The sequence below is a fragment of the Marmota monax genome, unplaced genomic scaffold (genome assembly GCF_021218885.2).
Source record: "Marmota monax isolate L192 unplaced genomic scaffold, Marmota_monax_Labrador192_F-V1.1 WCK01_AAM20220418_F8-fsc00009, whole genome shotgun sequence".
NCBI classification, from domain to species: Eukaryota; Metazoa; Chordata; class Mammalia; order Rodentia; family Sciuridae; genus Marmota; species Marmota monax.
The window spans coordinates 29,356,323-29,380,953 of record NW_026694710.1 but is presented as its reverse complement, the minus strand read 5'-3'; the positions used below and the strand labels follow the sequence as shown (position 1 = coordinate 29,380,953).

At 37.8% G+C, this 24,631-nt stretch overlaps 1 long non-coding RNA gene across 2 annotated transcripts in view; it reads right to left on the bottom strand.

Moving 5' to 3' along the window:
• The window catches only part of LOC124078662 (uncharacterized), a 52,105-nt gene that overhangs the window by 10,270 nt on the left and 17,204 nt on the right, over positions 1-24,631 (bottom strand). For both annotated transcript variants that reach the window (XR_006846998.2, XR_006846997.2), the window contains exon 4: positions 1,033-1,159. This is a non-coding gene — a long non-coding RNA (uncharacterized LOC124078662). The remainder of the gene's footprint in view (positions 1-1,032; positions 1,160-24,631) is intronic.

The window sequence follows — 24,631 nt, the reverse complement described above, 5'->3', positions numbered from 1 at the left end:
ACAGAAAGAGAGCCCCGTTACCCTAGTTACAGAAACAATGCCCTATGAGGTAGTTCCGTGTTCTTAGAGGTTTCTATAGCAAAAAGAAAAGAACATCTTGCCCCAGTCATGACTCTTCTACTTGGCATGGTTGTTTTACAGGATGAAATCATAAAATAAAATGGAGTCACATTTGCTCCTACTATCACATTACAATATTTTAACCTAGAGATATTCAGAAATATGCACTTGTTTCCTGGAGAGCCCCCCAAGATAAATAAACATCTGTCAGATTATGCAAATCCTCACAGGGATTAGGGAATACTTTGTTAATTTGAATGTAGAGAGATCACTAGAAAACACAAGATGGAGCTTAAAGAATTGGGAAGCATAGTAAATATAGGGCAGGGTATACTCTTTAATGAATGCAAGAGAAAGAAACCTAGGTGTGGAAAAATAATTTCTGCTGGATTTTAGCTTCTCATCATTTTAAGATGTGACTTCTTTTTTGAAATTTGGACAATTTATCTATATTCTTTGCTTCATTGATTACTATCCACATGGATATAGGGCTTCTGTCACTTTTCTCTTCAAATTCCAAGGTTATTGCTTTGGGGACAGAAAAGTGACCAAGGATGACTTAAAGACAGCAAGACATGTTTGATGGAAAATGAAATATACCTCATTTGTTATTTTCTTATAACTACTGATGTTTCTTCATGATATCCTCAATAGGAAGTAAAAAAGAGAAGATACCATAAAACATTCTACACAATTATTTTTCCAAATGTTTCTTTTTGGACAGAAACACTAAAATACTTCAGAACCATTTTCAACCTCCAGATTGTCAGCACTACTTTGCAAAGATAGGTTATACAATAAAAGAAAAATCTTTCACATTTTTTGTACATAAACAAATGCCCAATCTTCATCCTAAAAATAAGAATATGATACATTTTCATGCAGAATAGAAGCTGCCAAGAAATATTCTACAAAGGAAGAAAATGAAATATTGGTGGTGAATTAGGAATTCTGAGAGAAATTTAGGCTCACCCACAAAGACCAGGTTTCTACAAATCTCTAACATCACATTTCCATATAAAGTCTGCTGAGCAGGGTCCAGGCATTTCCATTCCTCTTCAGATAAATCAATGGCCACCTCCCTGAATGTCAATGGTTCCTGAAATAAAAATGAGTAAACACATATCACATCAACCATATGATCACTGACACAGTTTTTAATTTGACACAACTTGTAATGAGATTTAGAAGTGCTGGCTCTCACATAGGGGAGTGACCTCAATCATTCAATATGATAGTTTGTGGTGCTGGGAATTGAAGCCAGGGCCTTGTGCATGCAAGGCAAGCACAATACCAATTGAGCTATATTCCCATCCCCAATAATTAGTTATAAGCAGTAAAAATTGGTAAATAAATAAACCCAGAAAGCAGCACATGTGAAGCAAAACACTGAAGCAAAAAACTGGAAAAAAATTCCAACATAATCCTAATGGATAAATAACAGTTGCAGTAAGTTATTGCTTATTCAAAAGAAGCACATACAAACAAAGCAGTGATGCTTGAGATATACATAGTAAAAAAAAAAAAAACCTCATAGGACAGTGGTCACTCTGTGTGACAAGATATATGAGATCAATGAGACACTTTAAAACTTCCAACTGCCCACATATTTATTTGAATGGCAATCTCCAAAGTTGTCTATATTCTCACTTTTTAATCATACCATAAAATATGTACTTTATTTTTAAAAATATTCTTACTTCTTCAGACCATTATATCACAACTCATTTTTCAAACAATAAAATAAAAATTTTAACTATCAAATTACTACAAACACTTAGGAATTTGGCAATCGTATTCTATATATGAATTATATGGCATAAAGTTTTAACAAAATAAAAAGTAGAACAGAAAATTAAGTGAATAGACTATTAAATCCACATTTCCCAAGGAAATTGACACATCACGTTAAATCTTCCCAGATTTGGAGAACCATTCTCACTGTGAAACTGTATCCCTACATGGTTCATTTTGAAGTAGGGTGTGAGGGAATACTAAGCAAATAAGGGGAAAAAAATCTGAAAGGTTCTGGCACTCTAAATGCCTCCTTGACTGTGTAGAAATACTGCCTCTTCCAGGGTCTCAATTTTCACTAGTGAATGAACACACATCTAGAGTTTGTTCAAGATTATGATCTGTGATGTCTTTTTTCTGTAACAGCATTTTTTAAATTAGGGGTTTAACCCAGGGGCACTCTAACACTGAGATGCATTTACAGAACTTCTAATTTTTTTTTTTTGAGACAGAGACTCACAATGTTGCTTAGGGCCTTTCTAAATTACTGAGACTGGCCTTGATTTCCTGCCTCATTCTCCAACATCACTGGGATTACAGTGTGTGCCATCACATATACTCTGTAACAATTTTGATACCAAATTTGCAAAACAACCAATGTTCCAACAAATAGTTGTCCTATAATTCAATCCTGATACCCCTTAGTACAGATGCCACAACTTTGTGGTTCACTAGTATAGAATTTTACTAACTTGAAATGCCAGTTGCAAGCCCCAGAATAACACCTATATTTATGATCAGTTTTCTGTAAATTGGGGGTCTCTACAACTGCACTCCTAAGTTATATAAACTGATAGAACTACTCATGGAACAAAAGAGCACACTTATGTATACCAGGTTCTTATAAAATACATAAATCAGGAAGGTGGCAATAGAAAACATGCATAGAACATGAAAAATATCAGGAGAAGATGGGACACTGTATAGGCCATTTTAGGAAATAGCTGGTTGAGGATATTACCTCAAATTTTGGTGTTCTGCTGCAACAGTGAAGAGCCCCCTTCCCATTATGATTTAGAAGATCGTCACTACTTTATATATGGTGATTCAGTTATTCACTCTGCATATTCCCATTTTACTCCATCAAAAACATTTAGTTGAACACTTTTATACTCAGTGCTCAAAACATAATACTTGTGACAAAATGTAGCTTAATTCTCACCCCTATGTACAAACCTTAGAACATTGAGCCATCTTATGGCAGCCCAAACCAACATACACACCATTTAAAAAAAAAACTCCTAAGCTTTGGATGGCTTCAGGGTAAAAGAGTCTTTCATTTGGAATTTTTATTTATTTTTGTGGTAGTGGGGCATTCTACAACTGAGGTACATTCCTAGACCTTTAAATATATTTTTTCCTTTTGAGACAGGGTCTTACTAAGTTGCTTCACTATGCATAAACTTGTGAGCTTTCTGACTCAATCTCTAGGCAGTTGTGATTACAGGAATGTCCTATGATATATGACCAGCAAGATATCAATGTTCTACCCTCCTTTGATCCATTCACCTTCTTTTTTGCTCTTCCCTTTGAAAAGAAGCCCTTGACAGACTAAATTTTGCAATGCATCTATATCTTATATTTGATGATTTCCCAATATTGCAATACATAGTTAGAAAAAAGAAGTGGCACTTATTACCCATACCTGAATTTGTCTAATCTGACAGTCTAGAAATAGCTCCACAACAATGAAAATTATAGCCATAGATAGAATTAAGAACTAATTTAACCATCCATCAGTGATGTTCAGGCTCAAAATTTGACCTTAGTTTGAATATAATTTTATTCTATATATTTCCTCTTTGGAAACATTTTTTATCTTTCAAATATTAGTGATAAATTATATTTTATAGCTAATGAGCATGTTAGACTAAAATGAGAATTTCTGCATCTGCTATCCTATTTGCTTAAATAATCTGTGACCATCAAAATCTTGAGACACTACACTATGTCTTCCAATCTGCATGTAGTGAGTTTTGCCTTGAAGACTTCTGCAGAAACACACTAGGATTTTTTTCTAATTCTTTGACATAGTTTATTCTCCTTTCAAATTATGGCACATTATCATCTATCTTCCCTAGATGGATAAGAGGAAAGAAGATACAGATTATCTCTGCCTTTCTCTTCAGTTCCAGAATCTATGTGGCTGACCAGAAATGTGTTTCTGGGGGACCTGAACCAAACATCTGTGAAAAATAATATCAATATTCCAATATTGATCTATTTAGATGAAACCTATACAGCATATTCCTGTAATCTGTAGAAAATCCAGCAAGTCCAACAAGGTGCTTCAATCTCAAGCTGCTCTGTAAGAAGGGATGATTATACACAGGCTGGTATTCTCTAGGTTATTCAACAAACATGGCAGCTCTGGGTATCTTGGGTCAGCTTCATGCAATTCTTACACCCACAACCAGTCAAAGGCATGGCAGATACTGAAGAGACATCACACTCTAAAGTTTCTTAAGGGGGCCCCAAGCTTGCTTTCTATGCTTATAAAAGACAAATAAATGAGAGGCTCAAAGATATTTTATTTTAGTACCAAGGATTGAATTTAGAAGTGCTTAACCACTAAGCAACATTCCCCTGTTTTTATTTTTTTATTCTCAAACTTGTGAGCCTTCTGCCTCAGCCAACTAAAATGCTGGGATTATAGACATGCATCTTCATACCTGGCATTAGGTACAAATACTTTTTATAGAGTTTCATGTTATAATCCTCTTTCCTGTCACATGAAAGTACACACACACACACACACACACACACACACATACACACACTTTTTATTAATGTTATCTCAGAGAAAAAGGTGAATTAGCATGCTGTGTTATTTGAAATGTTCCACAGGGAAGCATACTTCATAATATAATGAATTAGCTGAGAAAAGATTGTTGTAGGGACAGATGAGGAAAGGCACCAGAGATAGCAGAAAACAGTTTTATTTGGCTGCAGCCAGGTTAAGAGGGCACAGCTTTTGCTGTAATCAATCAATCCACTGAACCCTGAGTTCAGATAGTTTCAGAATTTTATACCCAGCATATCAGGGGAAGAACTCAGAAGTTTCCAGTCTGAAAAAGTTCACATAAAGCAGCTTTTCTTTCACTGTTCTAGGCAAGTTAACCCTTCAAGGACAACACATGAGAAGGGGAAATCTTCTTCTCCCCTTTCTATCCTCCCCCTGCCAGCTGTTACCATGGAGCCCAGTGGTAACTTCTCTTACCTTAGAAATGTAGACATCTCTGTGAAGTCCCACCTCAAAGCCTTGTTTACATATTTCTACAACTACTATACTGAATACATGTTTGTGAAAAACTAGTAAGGAGATGTCCAGCACCTAGATTGCTGATTTCTTTCTGGCCAGTGGCCAAGTAAAACAGGGTGACATGAAAATAGGAAGTTTACCTACACTGAACTCTTTTGTAGAGACTCTTTTGCTGACAATTCTAAAATCAGCCATGGTGAAGATTTCTGGAGAATCCCAGTTAAGATTTTTCTGTGGAGAAAGGGGGTGCCACTACAAGATGACTTGTAGAAAAATCATGCTTACCATACACTTGGAAAATGCACTAAAAAAATAGGTAACACTTGAGAAGAAAAGAGAAACTGAAAACCCCATGACAACAGCTACTCCCAAATATGAATTTATTTTTTTTTTAGAGAGAGAGAGAGAATTTTTTAATATTTATTATTTTTCAGTTTTTGGTGGACACAACATCTTTATTTTATTTTATGTGGTGCTGAGGATTGAACCCAGCACCCCGCACATGCCAGGTGAGCACATTACTGCTTGAGCCACATCCCCAGCCCCGAAATATGAATTATTTACCTCAGTCAGAATTCTCATATCATGACCCTCTCCTTAACATCCACTCTGAAGGTGCATGGAAAGGAAGGTACAGAGTTAGTTTCAGGCCAGCCTGAGGTCACCAATCTGGCACAGAACAAAAATATAGTATCCTGAATATCAACCTCATTATGTGGGCCAGAGGTGACAGGCTCATTGATATTGAGTTCTATCAAATTTGGACTAGGGTTAACAGATGACAAAGTTGACCTCAGGTCAGGCAGGATGGCACACCCCCTATAATCCAAGCCACTCAGGATACTAAGGCAGGAGAATTGAGAGTTCAAAACCAGCCCCTGAAAACACCAGGTGCTAAGTAACTCAGTGAGACCTTGTCTCTAAATAAAATACAAAAAAAGGGCTGGGACTATTGCTCAGTGGTTGAGTGCCACTGAGTTTGGTACAAAACCAAACCAAAACAAAACAAAACAAAGCTGATCTCAGGAAATCACAGGTTCCCACAATTAATTCTGACTACATTCACTAAGACCCTGTCTTCTGTTTTCTAATGCCCAGCCCTGCAGACTTATTATTTATAAAAAGACTCTAGCCCTTGAAAGTCAGAGTTAAAGGGCCTGAGACAGAGCCACCCATGCATCACAAAACCTGAACATGGATCCAGAGAATAGCCTGAGACTGAAATAATTGTCTTCCAGGTTTTCAAACCCATCCTCTGTTAGAGTCTGTAAACAAGTCAAAAATAACACCTGGCATTTTGCCAGGGGAATGTTAGAGTTCGTAAACAAGTCTGGATGGTGTCTGGCAAAATGCCAGAGGGAGTGGTTTGAGAAGTAACAAAAGCGAGCCATTAAGTGTAGAGATTCCTTATTGGTTGACTGCTGTATCTAGTTTATGCTAATTAGATAAGCTGTGTGGAATGTATAAATACTGCTCCTGTCCTGCAATAAACGGCTCCCACTCCTGCTGTATCAACGTACACAAGTTATTCGTCACCCCCCGGTTATTTTGCTGCAGCCGGACTGCAGCAATCCTCTATTCTTTCTTTTTTTTTTCCTCTAATAGAATAATTATCACCCCACTCACTTCAGATTGAATATTTTTTAGCTGAATAGAAAAAAATTCCAAACTCAGACCTCGCTGCCCCTGAATGTCAGGTGAGACAATTTGAACTCAGGCTGCAGGACCCAAGATTGATAGGATCTTGGTTATATTTATTCTCAGACAGCACTTTCTATGTGCAAGAAGACCTGGCCATACAAGGGGGCATAAGTATTTAATGTTGAATAATGTTACATTAATTATAAATGACAATAATATCAATGACAGATTCATATTTGCAAATTACACAGTGAGAATTTACTTTTAACTTTTGGGTTTCATATCCATCATACACTGGCTTCATAAGGTTTGTGTGTTTGTTTCATCGGTTCCAGGGAAAAACCCAGTGGTGTATTACTGAGCTAGATCCCCAATTGTTTTCCAAATTGATTTTTGTCAGGACCTCACTAAGTCACTGAGTCTACATATTTCAATTATCTCTGTTACTCAATTTTTAAGACAATTTCCTGTAAATTTCCATGGATTTTAATATCTGAAAGCAATTTTTAAAAATTTTAGATTAATGAACACCCAGTGTTCAAATCTAAAACATAATGAGGGAGAAGATGTTTGCAGAGTACATATATAGCAAAAAGTTGATATGACAGAATGAATGAGATATTATATTTGTGACACACCAAAAGAGTAAAGTCAGTCAAAATATTTCAAACTGCACTTGACAAAGGAGAAAATATTCAACTGCCACATAAGTATACAAATAGGAGTATAAATCATTACTACTAAGAGAAGTTAATACTAAAGTCAATTCACTATTGCACACATCAGGAAAGAAAACATGAAATAGAAAAGCAAAAGATCTAAGAAAAAAAGATTAAAAATTACAATCATGTAGGGCTGGGGATGTGGCTCAAGCGGTAGCACGCTCGCCTGGCATGCGTGCGGCCCTGGTTCGATCCTCAGCACCACATACAAACAAAGATGTTGTGTCTGCCGAAAAATAAATATTAAAAAATTTCTCTCTCTCTCTCTCTCTCTCTCTCTCTCTCTCTCTCTCTCTCTCTCTCTCTCTCTTTCAAAAAAATTACAAACATGTAAATTGATTGGAATTGTCACACCCTTCTGTTTGCCATGCAAAATTTTAGAGCCACTTTAAAAATTGGTTTGGTACTACCAACATAGGCGTTCCTTATGGGTCATCAATTCTACTCTTTGACACCAAAATATTCTTAGAATATTCCAAAAGGTGGCTGGCACCGCTGATTTCACCACCAAAATAGACTGTATCTGCCACCACATTCCACAGTCCAGGCCCCCTAAATCAGGGACCAGGTAACCAAGATTCTCATGAGCCTATGCTCAGTCCCACAAAAATGTCAGAGAAAAGCAAAGGAACTGACATAGTTGAGAATCAAGGATCTGAAGGAGGAGACACTGAAAGAAAAGGCAAACTGGTCAGAGTAGAAGGAAAAGTGTCAAAGGAGTAGGAGATCTGAGAAGGAAGAAGAAACTGCTGAGGGTGTACAAGATGCAGAGATGAGAAAAAAGGTGGGTCCCAAGTGGGAGAAGACAAGAAATATTGTGACAACATAATACTTATGTCACTGGCCTCATATTTGAAAATTCCTGAAAACCAGCACTTAATGGTGTGATCAAACAAGAATGCCACACACCTGCCTCTCTCTTAGAGCTCTACTAGAGATGCCACACTCTCTTTTTTCCCTGAAGACTTGTAATTTCTTCCTCTCCAAGCATTGCTCACCCAACTTAAATCTGCTGTTGCTCCATTTCCTGACCAGTTCCATCTGAGCTTCCCCAGCTAGTCTCTAGAAACCCGAACCCACTCTTTTTTTCTTCAACCCATCCCACCAATCCTTATACTCAGGTAACTCCTCATAACTGAACACTTAATGCCCCAATCCTGAAATTTTGAGCTTCCCCTCTTTATTCTGACTCCTGGATCACCCTCAGATTTGCTCCAGCAGCAAAACATCATGCATGATTTGTGACAGGTTTGGTTTCTTACATAGTGAGCTACCATATTCTATCTGTTTTTTAATAAGTAAATAAATAAGTGGTCCCACTTATGTTTTATGTTTTATTATTTAAAATAATAATACTTAAAAAAACTAGTTGGAACAAAACAGTTGTAATTATGCCTAGGGAGACTGGAGGATATAGTACAAGCAAGAAGACATGAAGGTATTTTCTGTAGCATCATTAATATTCCATTTCTTGATAAAAGAAGTAGTTAAGTAGTATGTTCCCTTTGTAATAATTCATTGATCTGTATAGTTTTAATGTTGGTCCAGTATTTGCCTTGTTAAATTAGATCAAATTCATTTCATGAAAGTTGGTAGGGAAGAGTATAAAGGAGAGACTTTCTAGGGACATTAGAAAATGCTTTGGGCTAACGGATAAATTAATTGATTATTTAGCTAATTTTATGAATGTATTCCTGTGTCAAAAGATAAGAGTGTATACCTTAAATATGTATAGTAATTAGGGCTGGAAATATACCTCAGTTGGTGGAGTGCATACCTCACATGCACAAGGCCCTTGGTTCAATCCCCAGCACCACACACAAACACATACACACACATACACACAAGTATACTAATTATATCAGTAAACCTGAAAAATGTGTCTAAGTTGAGGTTAAAAAGAAATCACACTATTAAATGATAAGTTTAAAATGAAACTAGGAATTCATTAGCTAAATATCAGTCTCAATATCCTGGGAAAGGCAACATTTATAAGAAGAAGAGTCGAGAAAAAATACTAAGCAAAGGATCAAAATTTAAACATATTCCCAGTGAATTGTAAAATGGATGAAAAAGGAAAAGAACAAAGTCAAGTTGCAAAAATATTGAAAATTCTATGCCTCTGTGATAAGTAAGTAAAATTATCTAATTACTGTACAAAGCACCTTGGTGGTTTCTAAGTAAAATAAAGAGGACAGAGGACTGTGTGAGACTGAGCACACTAATCAGCAGGGAGATCAAGCTTATGTTCTATACACAATAAATATTTTACATTTAAAATTTTAAAATTATATTCTATATAAAATAATTGTCTTTTTGAACTGATGACTCTTCAAAAAAACATGGATTTTTCATTATGAGTTAAACTTACATTTACATGAATATACTGTGGCTAAATGTATACAATCATCATCTTTTTTTCCTTTTTGCATATTTATAATTTGTGATTAATATATAAGAAAATTATGTCTATATATCAACAACTATTGTAAAGTTGCCAAGTTTTTACTATACATATGTAATTCAATGTGAATTTGTGTGTGTGTGTGCAGTACTTGTGATCCAATCCAAGATCTTGCACAAGCATGGCAGGTGTTTTACTGTTTGCCACATCCCAAGGACAAATGTACATTTCAAATCTTGATTTCTCTCTCTTTCTCTCTCTCTCTCTCTCTCTCTCTCTCTCTCTCTCTCTCTCTCTCTCTCTCAACAGAGATGTCACCGAGGGCTGTTTTACCCTCTGAACTACATCCCAGTCCTTTTTATTTTTTATTGTGACCCAGGATCTTTCTAAGTTCATTAGACTGGCCTCCAATTTCTAATCCTTTTGCCTCAGCTGTCCCCCTCTTGGGATTAGAGACATGTGCCATCAAACCTGGCTATTTATCTCTTTTAGAAATTATATCTAATGCCAATTTTTTTTTCATTTCTATTGTATATATTTCTTATTGTTAACAGGAACTTTTAGCATTTTCTAATTAATTTCTGTTATTACTACACTTTTGATTGTTGTTGCTGTTTTATGAGTGAATGAAACTTCCACATGATTAACCACAATCTTGTACTACTTCACACATATGCTTTCTTGTATTGCCTATTTCTTTTATATAGAACATAAACCTGATCTCTCTGCTGATTAGTATGCTCAATCTCACAAGGTCCTCAGTTCTCTGAGCACCTCAGCCTCCTCACTCCTGCATTTGCTCTAGTTCTGTGTTGGCAGTCTCTCTTATCTATGCTAGTGCCTAGGTCCTGCATCTGACAATCTCTTTACTTGTGCTGGTGCAGCAGTCCTGAGTCTGAGTCTAGCACAGCAAAGTACAGAACTGTATTAAAATAACAAAACAAAAAAAATCCACCTTCATCTCATATACATTTTCAAACAGAAGGAAGTGTGCAAGAAACAGTCAGATGTATGAAAATGGAGTCACATGGTATTCACTCAAAGACAAAATGAAACCTGAGAAATAAGATCCTGATTCATAAAGGTCCTCAGTTCTATTCATAAGGTCCTCAGTTTTATTCATAAAGGTCCTCAATTCTTTGAGGTCATTATCCTGTTCCATGAAGCCTAATTATAGTAACATGGGGTCAATAACAAGAGAACATTAATTTAGTAGTAATAAAATAAATTTGAAGTTGTATCTGGCCATATATATATATATATATATATATATATATATATATATATATATATATATAATATTATATGTATATATTTTAATTGTGGTGTGGCCAAACCTATTTATTTATTTATTTATTTGTATGCAGTGCTGAGAATCAAACCCAGTGCCTTACACATGCTCAGCAAGCACTATACCAATGAGGCACAAGCACAGCCCCTCAGGTCATGGGTTGTTGTTTTTGGGTTTTTTTTTTTTAACTAGGAATTGAACTCAGAGGCACTCAACCACTGAGCCACATCCCCAGCCCTATTTTGTATTTTATTTAGATATAGGGTCTCTCTGAGTTGTTTAGCACCTCACTTTGCTGAAGCTGGCTTTGAACTTGTGATCCTCCTGCCTCACCCTCCTAAGCCACTGGGATTACAGGTATGTGCCATATGTCTGGCTGGGTACGTTTTTAAGCAGATCCAAACTGTTACATTTAGTGATCAAGAATTAACATAAAGTATACATTGATCTACCACACAAGAATTACCAATTAATGCTTTAATTTCTAAAAACAGAATGGACTAACACAGTGGAAAAAAATGAATTAGAAGGTAACACACAAGTAGTGAATAAATGTAAGAAAATACCAGACATGGTCGTGATTACCTATAATTTTAGTAAGTGGTGCTGGTGAGGCCAGTTAAATAAGTAAAAGACCCTGGTCATAATGTTGCATGCCTGTAATTCCAGCAGCTTAGGGTGCTAAGGCAGGAGTTCTCAAGTTTAAAGCCAACCTCAGCAATTTAGCAAGCCCCTAAGCATCTTAGTGAAACCCTGTCTCCAAAATAAATTAAAATTTAAAAATTAAGCTGGGATTGGGGGTGCATGCCTGGAATCCCAGTGGCTCTGGAGATTAAAGCAAGAAGACTGCAGGTTCAAAGGAAGCCTTGGCAATTTAGCAAGTCTGTAAACAACCTAGTGATACCCAATTTTGAAATCAAACATAAAAAGACCTAAGGATGTGGCTTAGTGGTATGCACCCCTGGGTTTAGTGCCTGGTACAAAAAAAATAAACAAACAAACAAAAGGGGGGGGGGGGGCTTGTGAGGTAACTTGGTAGGATATAAGCCCTGGTACAAAAAAAGTAAAAGAACAATTGGGCACCTAGGCCAGAGATAATATTGCTCAGGGATAGAGCACTTCTAGGTTTGCCCCTCAGTAAAAAGAACAAGAACAAGAAGAATAAAACTTGTTTTATACTGGAGATAAAGACATACAACCATGGAAGATACATAAGAGAAACTATCTAGCATAGGGAAAAAGCCACTAATTTACTAAAGGAATTTCCAAAGTAACATTTTTAAAAATGCTCTAACCAATACCTGAGTTAAGTTGGTAAATATACAGAATTTACAAAGAAAGTTGCTCCTACAAATCCCAAAAGAAAAAAGAAAAAAAAAGCTGGATAAAATAAAAATAAAAGATGGATTTTCCTCAGCCCATATGAGGACTGATGTCAGTAGGTGAAAAATTATCTGACTGTGAGCATGTGGGGACAAGTGCATGAAGTATAGCATACATGACATATGTTAAGGGCACCTAAGTGGCAAACCACTCCCCTGTGCTAGGCATGTGAGTGGCAAACCACTTACCATGTAGGCACAACCCTGGGAGTGAGACTATGTGCTGTAGTCACAGCACTTGCTCCACAGCCTGCTCTTCAATTTGTTGCCACAAGAACAATTGGCCAGAAATTACATTGGTGGCTGCCTATAATCTGCTTTCCTACTGCCTGAATATATATACATGGTAACTACACAATAAAATCAGACCTGCTTCCAGCTTGGTTTCCAGAGGTCTTGATCCATGACTCATGGACAAGAGAGAGCCCACACAGCTGGCACCCAAACAGGGACTTGAGGTAAGCCTATAAGACAGAGGGTGGCCCCTCACAAAGTTCAAGAAAGGGTAGATGGGGAATGTGCCAAGTTCTACCAAAGACTTGCAGTTGCGATCACTGAATATTCTCCTGGGAACTAGAAGTTTAACCTTTAATAAAAAAGAATCCCACAAGTTTTGGGACATAGTGGTAGACACTAGCCCCTGGATTAGTGCTGCTGATGTTTTTGATTCTACTATATGAGACAAGATAATGGCAAATGTGTGGCAAGCTGAAGTGAAACAGGGTTATACTTTACCCCTACATTTATTTCCTATTATGACAGCCATTCAGCAAAGCTTAGGGGGGCCCACAACAGACCTTGTAATACAATGATGGTCCTGAGGGAAGAAGAGACTATGAGATAAACACAAGGGTGGGGGGGGGAAAGCAAGTGTAAAAATCTACTTCAAAGGAAGCAACCACAACAGGTGCAGGAGGGAGCAAAATAGGAAACAATACCACTAGCTTGCATGGGGCAGGAAGAGATGACCACAAATGGTGCAAGTGCGCCTTCTACAGACAGGCAAAGACTATAGCTTTCCCTGAGTCAATGGCAACTGCCTCCTTATGGGGCAGTGCCAAAGCCAGCATGGGACTTTGACAGCTTGGAAATAACCAGGCTGCCAGACAGGCCCAAACCATGGTCTCCCAGAAACCCATTTCAAGAAGCCAGAGATCCTCTGTAGATCTACATAAGAGATGAAAAGTGGGGTAAGGGAATACAAGCCCTCCCAGTCAACATGGCCCCCACACCATAGCACCCTGCCACTTGCTACTCACACACATTGGGTGCCCTGAAAGAGTTGAAAAAGGCAGTAAAAGAGGATGGGCCCTGAGACCAAGCCAGACCAGACCGGAGGAGAAAGCCCGGCGCTAAGCCAGACCAGACCGGAGGAGGAAGCCCGGCCCCACCCCACGCGCTAGTCTGGAGGAAGCCTATCAACCCTTAAAACCCATCAAAGGGGGCATGGCTACCAGCACAGTTCTGCAGCTGATCCAGGTACCCGGTTTCCAACTCCCCCACCCTTAGCTGCAATAACTCAAAATATTTCCCACAAGCTTTTTGGGGGTGTAGCTACCAACGCAAAACAACAACTGTACAGGCACCTGGTTTCCACCTCAGAGACTAGAGTAGGGAGGATACAGGTGGAAGCTCATATCCTTTCACACTGGCTACATCCACCACCCTGAACACAGAGGCTCGAGCTAGGAAAAGACAACGCCACCTACTGGAAGAAAGGAAAACAGAGTTCTGAGAGACTTTTTTTTTCCTCTTTCTCTCTTTTCTTCTCTCTCTTTCACAACCTCAACATATGTGAAACCAAGAACTGTGCATGAACAACCGAATCACCAAAATAATATAATATAGAGGAATTGCATATGCCCCACCTTCCCCCCATTTTTTCCTTATTTCTTTCTTACTTTCTTTTTCCTTCTCTCTTTTTTCTCTTTTCTTCCTTGTTTTTTTTTCTTTTCTTCATTCTTATTCCCTCTATCCCACTTTCAACCCCCTAACTTTTACTATCTATACATAGAGTAACTATCTAAATACAGATAGGAGGTTGAGTCTATACAGTCTTCCATAAATTACCAGTCTATTGGTTAGAGTTCTCCAAAGTTGCTAAGTTAGTTTAACCTCATACCCTCAGTCCTTTCCCTCTAAGTATAACATCCTTCATCTGGAATTCAGTTTTCTATATGCCACCAGATATAGTATGCCTTTTATGAAACTAATGACTATATTTTTAAATAATAATTGAAACCAATATCTGTAGACTTAGATTCTAACTATAAATGTATTAATAATGAAAACTTGTGCTTAGATGATGTACTGTTGATATTGGGAACTGTTAACATTGTCTTTCTCCACAAAAGAGGGATTTTGGAGCTATACAAGAACAATATAAATATATAAGGGGAAAACCATTAATACAACAGTTTCACAAAGCTAGAAAGAAACATAAGCAGTATGAAAAGACAAGTAAAGAAAGGACCACAAACAATGCAGGTCAATTCAACATTAGAAGAGGTAATATCTGCAGATGATGGAATGTCAGATAAAGAGTTCAGGATATACATGCTTCTGATGATCTGGAGTCTCAAGGAAGACATTACACAGCAAATTCAGACAATGAAAGATCACTTCGACAATGAATTACATAAACAAATCCAAGAAGCAAAAGATCAACTCTACAGGGAGATAGAGGATATAAAAAAAAAAAAAAACAGAAATCCTGGAAATGCAGGAAACAATAAACCAAATTAAAAACTCAAATGAGAGTATTACCAGCAGAGTAGAACACTTAGAAGATAGAACATCAGACAACGAAGACAAAGTTTTGCAACTTGAAAAGAACATAGACAGCTCGGCGAGAATGTTAAGAAATCATGAGCAGAACATCCAAGAATTATGGAATAACATAAAGAGACCAAACTTAAGAGTTATTGGGATACAAGAGGGTATAGAGGTCCAAACCAAAGGAATGAGCAACCTGTTCAATGAAATAATACTAGAAAACTTCCCAGACTTAAAGAATGAAAAAGAAATCCAAATACTAGAAGCCTACAGGATGCCGAATGTACAAAATCATAAGAGATCCACACCAAGACACTTAATAATGAAGATGCCCAACATACAGAATAAGAGAGAGGAAGCAGATTACATTTAGGGGTAAACCATTCAGAATAACAACTGATCTTTCAACACAGACTCTGAAAGCTAGAAGATCCTGGAACAACATATTTCAAACGCTGGAAGAAAAAGGGTTCCAACCAAGAATCATGTATCCAGTGAAATTAAGCTCCAGGATTGAAGATGATATAAAAATCTTCCATGATAAACAAAAGTTAAAAGAATTTGCAGCTAGAAACCAGCTCTTCAGAACATCCTAGGCAAAACATTACAGGAAGAGGAAATGAAAAATAACAATGAAAACCAACAGTGGGAGGTAGTACAGTAAAGGAAAAACTAATCAAAGAGGAAAAACAAATCATGTTAAGTAACATAAATAACCAAATATGGCTGGAAGTACAAACCATATCTCAATAGTAACCCTAAATATTAATGGCTTAAATGCACCAATCAAAAGACATAGGCTAGTAGATTGGATTTTAAAAAGAGCCAACAATATGCTGCCTACAGGAGACTCATCTGATAGGAAAAGACATACACAGACTGAAGGTGAAAGGTTGGGAAAAATCATACCACTCATATGGACCTCAGAAGCAAGCAGGGGTGTCCATACTTGTATCAAATAAAATAGACTTCAAGCCAAAGTTAATCAAAAGGGATAAACAAGGACACTACATATTGCTCAAGGGAACCATACACGAATAAGACTTAACGGTCATTAATATATATGCCCCAAACAATGGTGCAGCTACATTCATCAAACAAACTCTTCTCAAATTCAAGAGTCAAATAGACCACAACACAATAATCATGGGAGATTTTAACACACCTCTCTCACCATTGGACAGATCTTCCAAACAAATGTTGAATAAAGAAACCATAGAGCTCAGTAATACAATTAATAACTTAGACTTAATTGACATACCCAGAATATACCACCCAACATCAAGCGCATACACTTTCTTCTCAGCATCACATGGATCCTTCTCAAAAATAGACCATATATTATGTCACAGGGCAAATCTTAGCAATTACAAAGGAATAGAGATACTACCATACATTTTATCTGATCATAATGGAATAAAATTGAAAATCAATAATAAAATAAGAAAGAAAAAATCCTACATCACATGCAGAATAAACAATATGCTACTGAATGAACAAAGGGTTACAGAAGACATCAAAGAGGAAATTAAAAATTTCTTAGAGGTAAATGAAAACTCAGACACAACATATCGAAATCTCTGGGACACTATGAAAGCAGTACTAAGAGGAAAATTCATTTCATGGAGTTCATTCATTAAAAGAAGGAAAAGCCAACAAATAAATGACTTCACACTACACCTCAAAGCCTTAGAAAAAGAAGAACAAATCAGCAGCAAATACAGTAGAAGGCAAGAAATAATTAAAATCAGAGCTGAAATCAATGAAATCGAAACAAAATAAACAATCAAAAAAATTGACAAAACTAAAAGTTGGTTATCTGAAAAAAATAAATAAGATTGACAGACCACTAGCCACTCTAACAAAGAGAAGAAGAGAGAGAACCCAAATTACTAGCTTACGGGGTGAAAAAGGCAACATCACAACAGATACTTCAGAAATACAGAAGATAATTAGAAATTATTTTAAAACACTATACTCTAATAAAATAGAGAATAGTAAAGGCATCAATGAATTCCTTAAGGCATATGAGCTACCCAGATTGAGTCAGGATATATATATACAACCTAAACAGACCCATATCAAGTGAGGAAAGAGAAGAAGCCATCAAAAGACTACCAACCAAGAAAAGCCCAGGACCGGATGGATATACAGCAGAGTTTTACAAGAACTTTAAAGAAGAACTAAAACCAATACTCTTCAATCTATTTCAGGAGATAGAAAAAGAGGGAATACTTCCAAATTCATTCTATGAGGCCAACATCACCCTGATTCCAAAACCAGATAAAGACACTTCAAAGAAAGAAAACCTGAGACCAATATCCCTATAAATATAGATGCAAAAATCCTCAAAAATTCTGACAAATCAGATATAAAAACATATCAAAAAGATCATGCACCATGACCAAGTGGGATTCATCCCTGGGATGCAAGGCTGGTTCAATATACGGAAATCAATAAATGTAATTCATCACATCAATTGACCTAAAGATAAGAACCATATGATCATCTGAATAGATGCTGAAAAAGCATTCGACAAAATATAGCATCACTTTATGTTCAAAACTCTAGAAAAATTAGAGATAACAGGAAATTACCTCAACATGGTAAAAGCTATATATGCTAAGCCTCAGGCCAGCATCATTCTAAATGGAGAAAAATTGAAGGCATTCCCTTTAAAATCTGGAACAATACAGGGATGCCCTCTCTCACCACTTCTATTCAACATAGTTCTTGAAACACTAGCCAGAGCAATTAGACAGATGAAAGAACTTAAAGGCATAAATATAGGAAAAGAAGAACTTAAATTAGCACTATTTGCCGATGACATGATCCTATACCTAGCAGACCCAAAAAGTTCAACCAAGAAACTTCTATAACAAGTAAATGAATTCAGCAAAGTGGCAGTATATAAAATCAATACCAATAAATCAAAGGCATTCCTGTATATCAGTGACAAATTCTCTGAAATGGAAATGAGGACAACTACTCCATTCACAATATCCTCAAAAAAAATAAAATACCTGGGAATCAATTTAACAAAAGAGGTGAAAGATCTATACAATTAAAACTACAGAACCCTGAAGAAAGAAATATAAGAAGACCTTAGAAGATGGAAGGATTTACCTTGCTCATGGATTGGTAGAATTAATATTATTAAGATGGACATATTACCAAAAGCACTTTACAGATTCAATGCAATTCCCATCAAAATCCCAATGACATTCCTTGCACAAATAGAAAAAAGCAATCATGAAATTCATCTGGAAAAATAAGAGACCCAGAATAGCTAAAGTAATTCTAAGCAGGAAGAGTGAAATTGGTGGTATCACGATTCCAGATTTTGAACTATACTATAGAGCAATAGTAACAAAAACAGCATGGTACTGGCACCAAAACAGGCTGGTAGACCAATGGTACAAAATAGAGAACACAAAGACAAATCCACAAAATTACAACTACCTTATATTAGACAAAGGTGCTAAAAACATGCAATGGAGAAAGGACAGCATCTTCAAGAAATGGTTCTGGGAGAACTGTAAATCCTAATGCAACAAAATGAAATTGAATCCCTTTCTCTCACCATGCACAAAAGTCAACTTAAAATGGATCAAGGAGCTAGGAATCAGACCAGAGACTCTGTGTCTAATAGAAGATAAAGTTGGCCCTAATCTTCATCACGTGGGGGCAGGCCCCAAATTTCTTAATAAGAAACCTATAGCACAAGAGTTAAAACCAAGAATCAACAAATGGGATGAATTCAAACTACAAAGATTTTCTCAGCAAAAGAAATAAATAAGTGAGGTAAATAGGGAGCCTACATCCTGGGAACAAATTTTTACCCCTCAAACATCAGATAGAGCTCTAATCTCTAGAGTATACAAAGAACTCAAACAATTAAACAACAAAAAAGCAAATAACACAATCAACAAATGGGCCAAGGATTTGAACAGAAACTTCTCAGAAGAGGATATACAATCAATCAACAAATACATGAAAAAATGCTCACCATCTCTAGCAATCAGAGAAATGCAAATTAAAACTACTCTAAGATACCATCTCACTCCAATAAGAATGGCAGCCATTATGAAGTCAAACAACAATAAGTGCTGGCGAGGATGCAGGGAAAAAGGTACACTCATACATTGCTGGTGGGACTGCAAATTGGTGCAGCCAATTTGGAAAGCAGTATGGAGATTCCTTGGAAAGCTGAGAATGGAACCACCATTTAACCCAGCTATTCCCCTTCTCGGACTATACTCAAAATACCTAAAAAGAGCATACTACAGAGACACAGCCACATCAATGTTTATAGCAGCACAATTCACAATAGCTAGAATGTGTAACCAACCTAGATGCCCTTCAATAGATGAATGGATTTAAAAAATGTGGCATTTCTACACAATGGAATATTACTCAGAACTAAAAAATAACAAGATCATGGCATTTGCAGGCAAATGGAAGGCATTAGAGCAGATTATGCTAAGTGAAGGTAGCCAATCCCTAAAAAACAAATGCCAAATGTCTTCTCTGATATAAGGGGGATGACTCAAAATGTGATAGGGAGGAAGAGCATGAGAAGAAGACTACCACTAAATAGGGAAGAGAGGTGGGAGGGAAAAAGAGGGAGAAGGGGAGTTGCACGGAAGATGGAAGGAGAACCTCATTGTTACACAGAATACATATATGATGTTGTGATGAGAAAAAGAAAAAAAAAAGTGTGTCACATTAGATTGGATAGAGAGAAAGGATGGGAGAGGAGGGGAAAAGTAGGGGGAATAGGAAGGGCAGCAGAATAGAATAGACAACATGATTGATGTATGTACATTCCATGTATGTATTATATGTCAAAATACATTCTGCTGTCATGTATGAATAAATAAATAAATAAATCGTATGGTTAAAAAAAAAAGAGGTTGGGCCCTGGAGGCCATTTGCAGAGCAAATGCTCAAATCACTCAGTCTTGGACTTAATTGCCCTTAGGACTGGAGAGACCTAACCAGAGCTGCTCTTGAGTCTGCAACATTTTTGAAGTGGAAGGCATTTTCTATGATGAATGTGAACAGCAGGGGGATCACAACCACACCACAAAAGTTAACCTCCAAGCTGAGTGCATGCAGGGAGAGAGAATCTACAGTTCCCCTGTGGTACAAGCCACAAGTCAGCCAAATTATTTCAATCAGGAGTGACTCCGTGCTTTAAGAGCCTGGAGGAAATTACCAGCTGAGGAGGTACAGTTTCTATACAGGGCCTAAGGCAGAAAAGCCACTGAGTACTTGTCACAGTTTATTGATAGAGTAAACAAGGTGAAGGCAAGGGCCAAGTTGAAGCAAGAGCCTGCAGTCTGTGGAGAACCATTGTATGGCAGCAGTGGGAGCTCCACTTTGGGGGGATGTGAAGAACAAGACATTTTCAGTGAGAATGCCCAGAGCCTCCACAAAATATTTCATGAACTGACTAAGGAAACTTGCAAACAGCTAGTCAGAGACTGAAAAAAAAGTGCCCCTTTCCTTCCTATTGGCCTTTTACAACCTGCTGGAGTGAATCCCCAAGGGTTAAAATCGACTGCTTTATGACAAATGGATGTCACTCATTATGAACCTTTTGGAAATTTAAAATATATTCATGTAGTCATTAACATCTTTCAGGCTGTGTAATGGCCACAGGTTCCACAGGAGAAATCAAAAAAAAAAGTAATCTCCCCTCTCTTTAAATGTTTTGAAATCATGGGTGTTCCCATGTCTATTAAACCTGACAATGGGGGACTGGGGTTATGGCTCAGTGGTAGAGCACTTGCCTCACATGTGCAAGGCCCTGGGTTTGATCCTCAGCACCACATAAAAATAAATAAAATAAAATAAAAAGTTATTAAAAATTAAGAAAAACTGACAATGGGCCAGCCTGTACTAGCAAGACACTTCAGGCAGTCTGCAATGATTGGCATATGCAGCACTTAACTGGGATCCCATATAACCCTCAGGCTCAAGGAGTCATAGAAATAACACACAGGAATTAAAGACAAAAACAGAAGGGGAAAACTATACCAACCTTATTTACTTTAAGTTTTCTTTCAATTTTAAAATTTTCCATGGAAACAGCAGCCCATAAACATTGAGCCCCCTTCATGGGTCCTCCCATCTATCAATGGTCGCATGGAAGGATCCCATAACAAATGCATAGAATGGTTCCGGGCCCCCCTCTAACAATGGGTTGAGGGTTTGCATATGTTAACAGGAGCCTCACCCCATCTGGGTGCCTGTGAGGAAACTCAGGCCCTTGAACCCCAAAATCACCAACCAAGAAGATGAAGAAAGTAACTCTGGAGAGAAAAAAAAAAAAAACAAACAAGCAAAGGACTCAACAACACAAACAGACCTCATGTAAAGAAACTTGGGTTGATATTAAAGGTATTGTTGGCCAAGCCACCAGATTGGCCCCTTTGCCTGGTGGCAACCTCATCCCTGGGCCTATGATGATGTTCCTATTGTGTGTGATGCTCACTGTTAACAGTGAAGCCTCCCATCAGGTAAATTGAGCTTTGGTCACTAGGCCACCATTTTTAGGAGTGGCCAATTGGGAAGGAGCCCTACCTAAACTTTTTTCCAATAACTCGAAACATATTTATCCTGAATTAGCTATACAAGTAACAATCATACAGTGGAATACCAGCATTCTCTTGCCTACTCTGTCAATTTGTTTCTCTATAGTTGATAATGAGACCTCCAATCAGGACAGTTCCCTTTGCTTTACTCTTGCCAATGAAACTATTTTAGATAAATATAGCAAGTCATATGTTGGACTGTCTCTCACTGATCTTAGAGTTATACTTAATGCTACCAATAGCCATAGACCCCCTCACATCAAATGCAAGAAACCCTTGCCTCCAACATGCCCAACAATGCTTTTTGGAAAGCCCACTCAGATAGTGATAGCATCCTGAGGAATCAATGTGTCACTGCCATACCATATCTCCTTGATAAGAGAAATTTCTCCAGGGAAGAACAACACCTATGCAGCTGGGTGGGTGCAGCTCCCTGAAATGTAACTGATGTGCCCCCAAACCATATGGGCTACTGCAGTAACTGCTACATGGGACAAGCTGTTACCAACTGTTATACAGGAAATCAAAATGGTGTGATGGATATCATACCAATATTGCTGGCCACCAGACCCATCAAATGAGCTGAAGCTGGCTGGATGAATGGGTTGATGTTATAAGGCCCTAACTATGGATTTACCTTAGTCCCAAATTATACCCATATGCACTATACACAAGCTTGTGTTATGCCACCCTTTGCCATGCTAATAATCAATGCTACTGATGACGTAAATATCACTCAGAGATCCCTTGTGCAGTCAATACATCCTGCTGGCTCACAAATTGTCTAACCCCTGCTATGAAAGCTAAATGTACATTTATCCTCAGAGTACCCCCAGCAATCTGGCTTCCAGAGAGTGAAGGAGTCGATGGAACATGGAGAATCTCCTGAATGAGATCCTGCACCAGACAAGGTGTGTAATTAGCCTCATCATTGTCATATTATTGCCCTGGTATCCACCATTGCTGCCACAGCCACTGCCACTGCTTCACTCACTCAGAGTATCCAGACTGCTCAGACTGAAAACAATTTGTCTACTGCCCTGGAAGAAGCCTTTGCCGTTCAAAATGACTTAAATAAACTGTCCCAAATCACTACTTTAGTCATTCAGCAAGAACTAGACCCCCATCAGGATCAACTAGATATACTGTTTATGTTGCAAAGGCTCACTTGTGACCCTGAATTTCAAAGTATTTGCTGTATCTCAAGATATAAACTTACACTTTTCCAACTTTTCCCCAGAATAGTAAGGGTACTTGAGATATTAACTATGATTATGCATAACCTTACTAAGGCAATTGTCAGACTCAATGAGACTAGAGTAAATATCACTCATACAGAGATCCCTTGTACAGTCTTGTCTTTATGGCCTCTTTCTTACAGGGATTAACTGAACATTGGAAAAATCTGATAGCCAATAGTAATATTTTTTTCTTGTGCTGTGAGATGCTTATGCAACCATGTGAAGGACACCAAATGAAAAACAGCAATGCTACCTGAAGTCTTTGTGGCACAGTCAGAGGAGGAAAATGCGGGGGCAGATGCATGGAGTATTGCATACGTGGCATAGTGACATACATTAAGTGCGCCTGAGTGGCAAAACACTCCCTGTGCTAGGCGCATGAGCAGCAAACTGCTCACCTCATAGGCACAGCCCTGGGAGTGGGACTACATGTTGCAGTCACAGCACTTGTTCCACAGCTCACTCCTCGATTGGTTGCCACAAGGACAGTTAGCTGAAATTGCACTGGGGGCTGCCTATAATCTGCTTACCTACTGCCTGAGTATATATACAAGGTAATCTGCACAATAAAATAAGACCTGCTTCCACATTGGTCTCCAGAGGTCTTGATTCATGAATCTCCACCACACTCTCCTCTACCCTGTTCTGTGGACCTCCTCGCTGGATGAGAGACAGACCACTGTTTGAAGCCTCCACCATGTCTCAGTTATTAGCAGTCACGTTCCACCTTTGGGAAATGTGGTTCCTTTGACCAGAGAGCTGCAAAGGAAAGGGGCCCCTGCTTTTCATGTAAGAAATGAGGAAATACACTTTTTTAACCAATATTACTCCATAAACACAAAGTACCATAGAAATACTGCCCTGAATGACGGTAGGGATCACCAACAAGGCAGGGTCCAAAAAGAGACCACTGTTGCCCACCTAATGTGGGAAACAGTTGTCAGACAGCAATAAAAGGAAAATAGCCAGGTGTGGTGGCACACACCTCTAATCCCAGGGGCTTGGGAAGCTGAAGCAGGAGGATTGTGGGTTCAAAGCCAGTCTCAACAAAAGTGAGGCACTAAGCAACTCAGCTAAACCCTGTCTCTAAATAAAATACAAAATGGGGCTGTAGATGTGGTTCAGTGGTCAGGTGCCCCTGAGTTTAATCCCAGGACCCAATAAATAAATAAAATTAAAGGAAGGGGAAGGAAAATAGGGTCCCAAGAGTTTAAAGTTGCCTGTCAACAGATCTCTGCAAAGCCTTGACTCTAGAACTTAAATACATTAAAAATAAGATTATTTTTGCAACAGAATCTGACTTAGTAACAGGCTCTACATCTCTTTCCTCCTTTGATGTGACATATTGGGAGAGTTTTAACACCATTATAATGCACATTATGTTTACATATGCTTTGCATAAGTTTGTACCATCTAACAATAGGCCCAGACTGACGTAAGAGAAAAAGACTATAAGT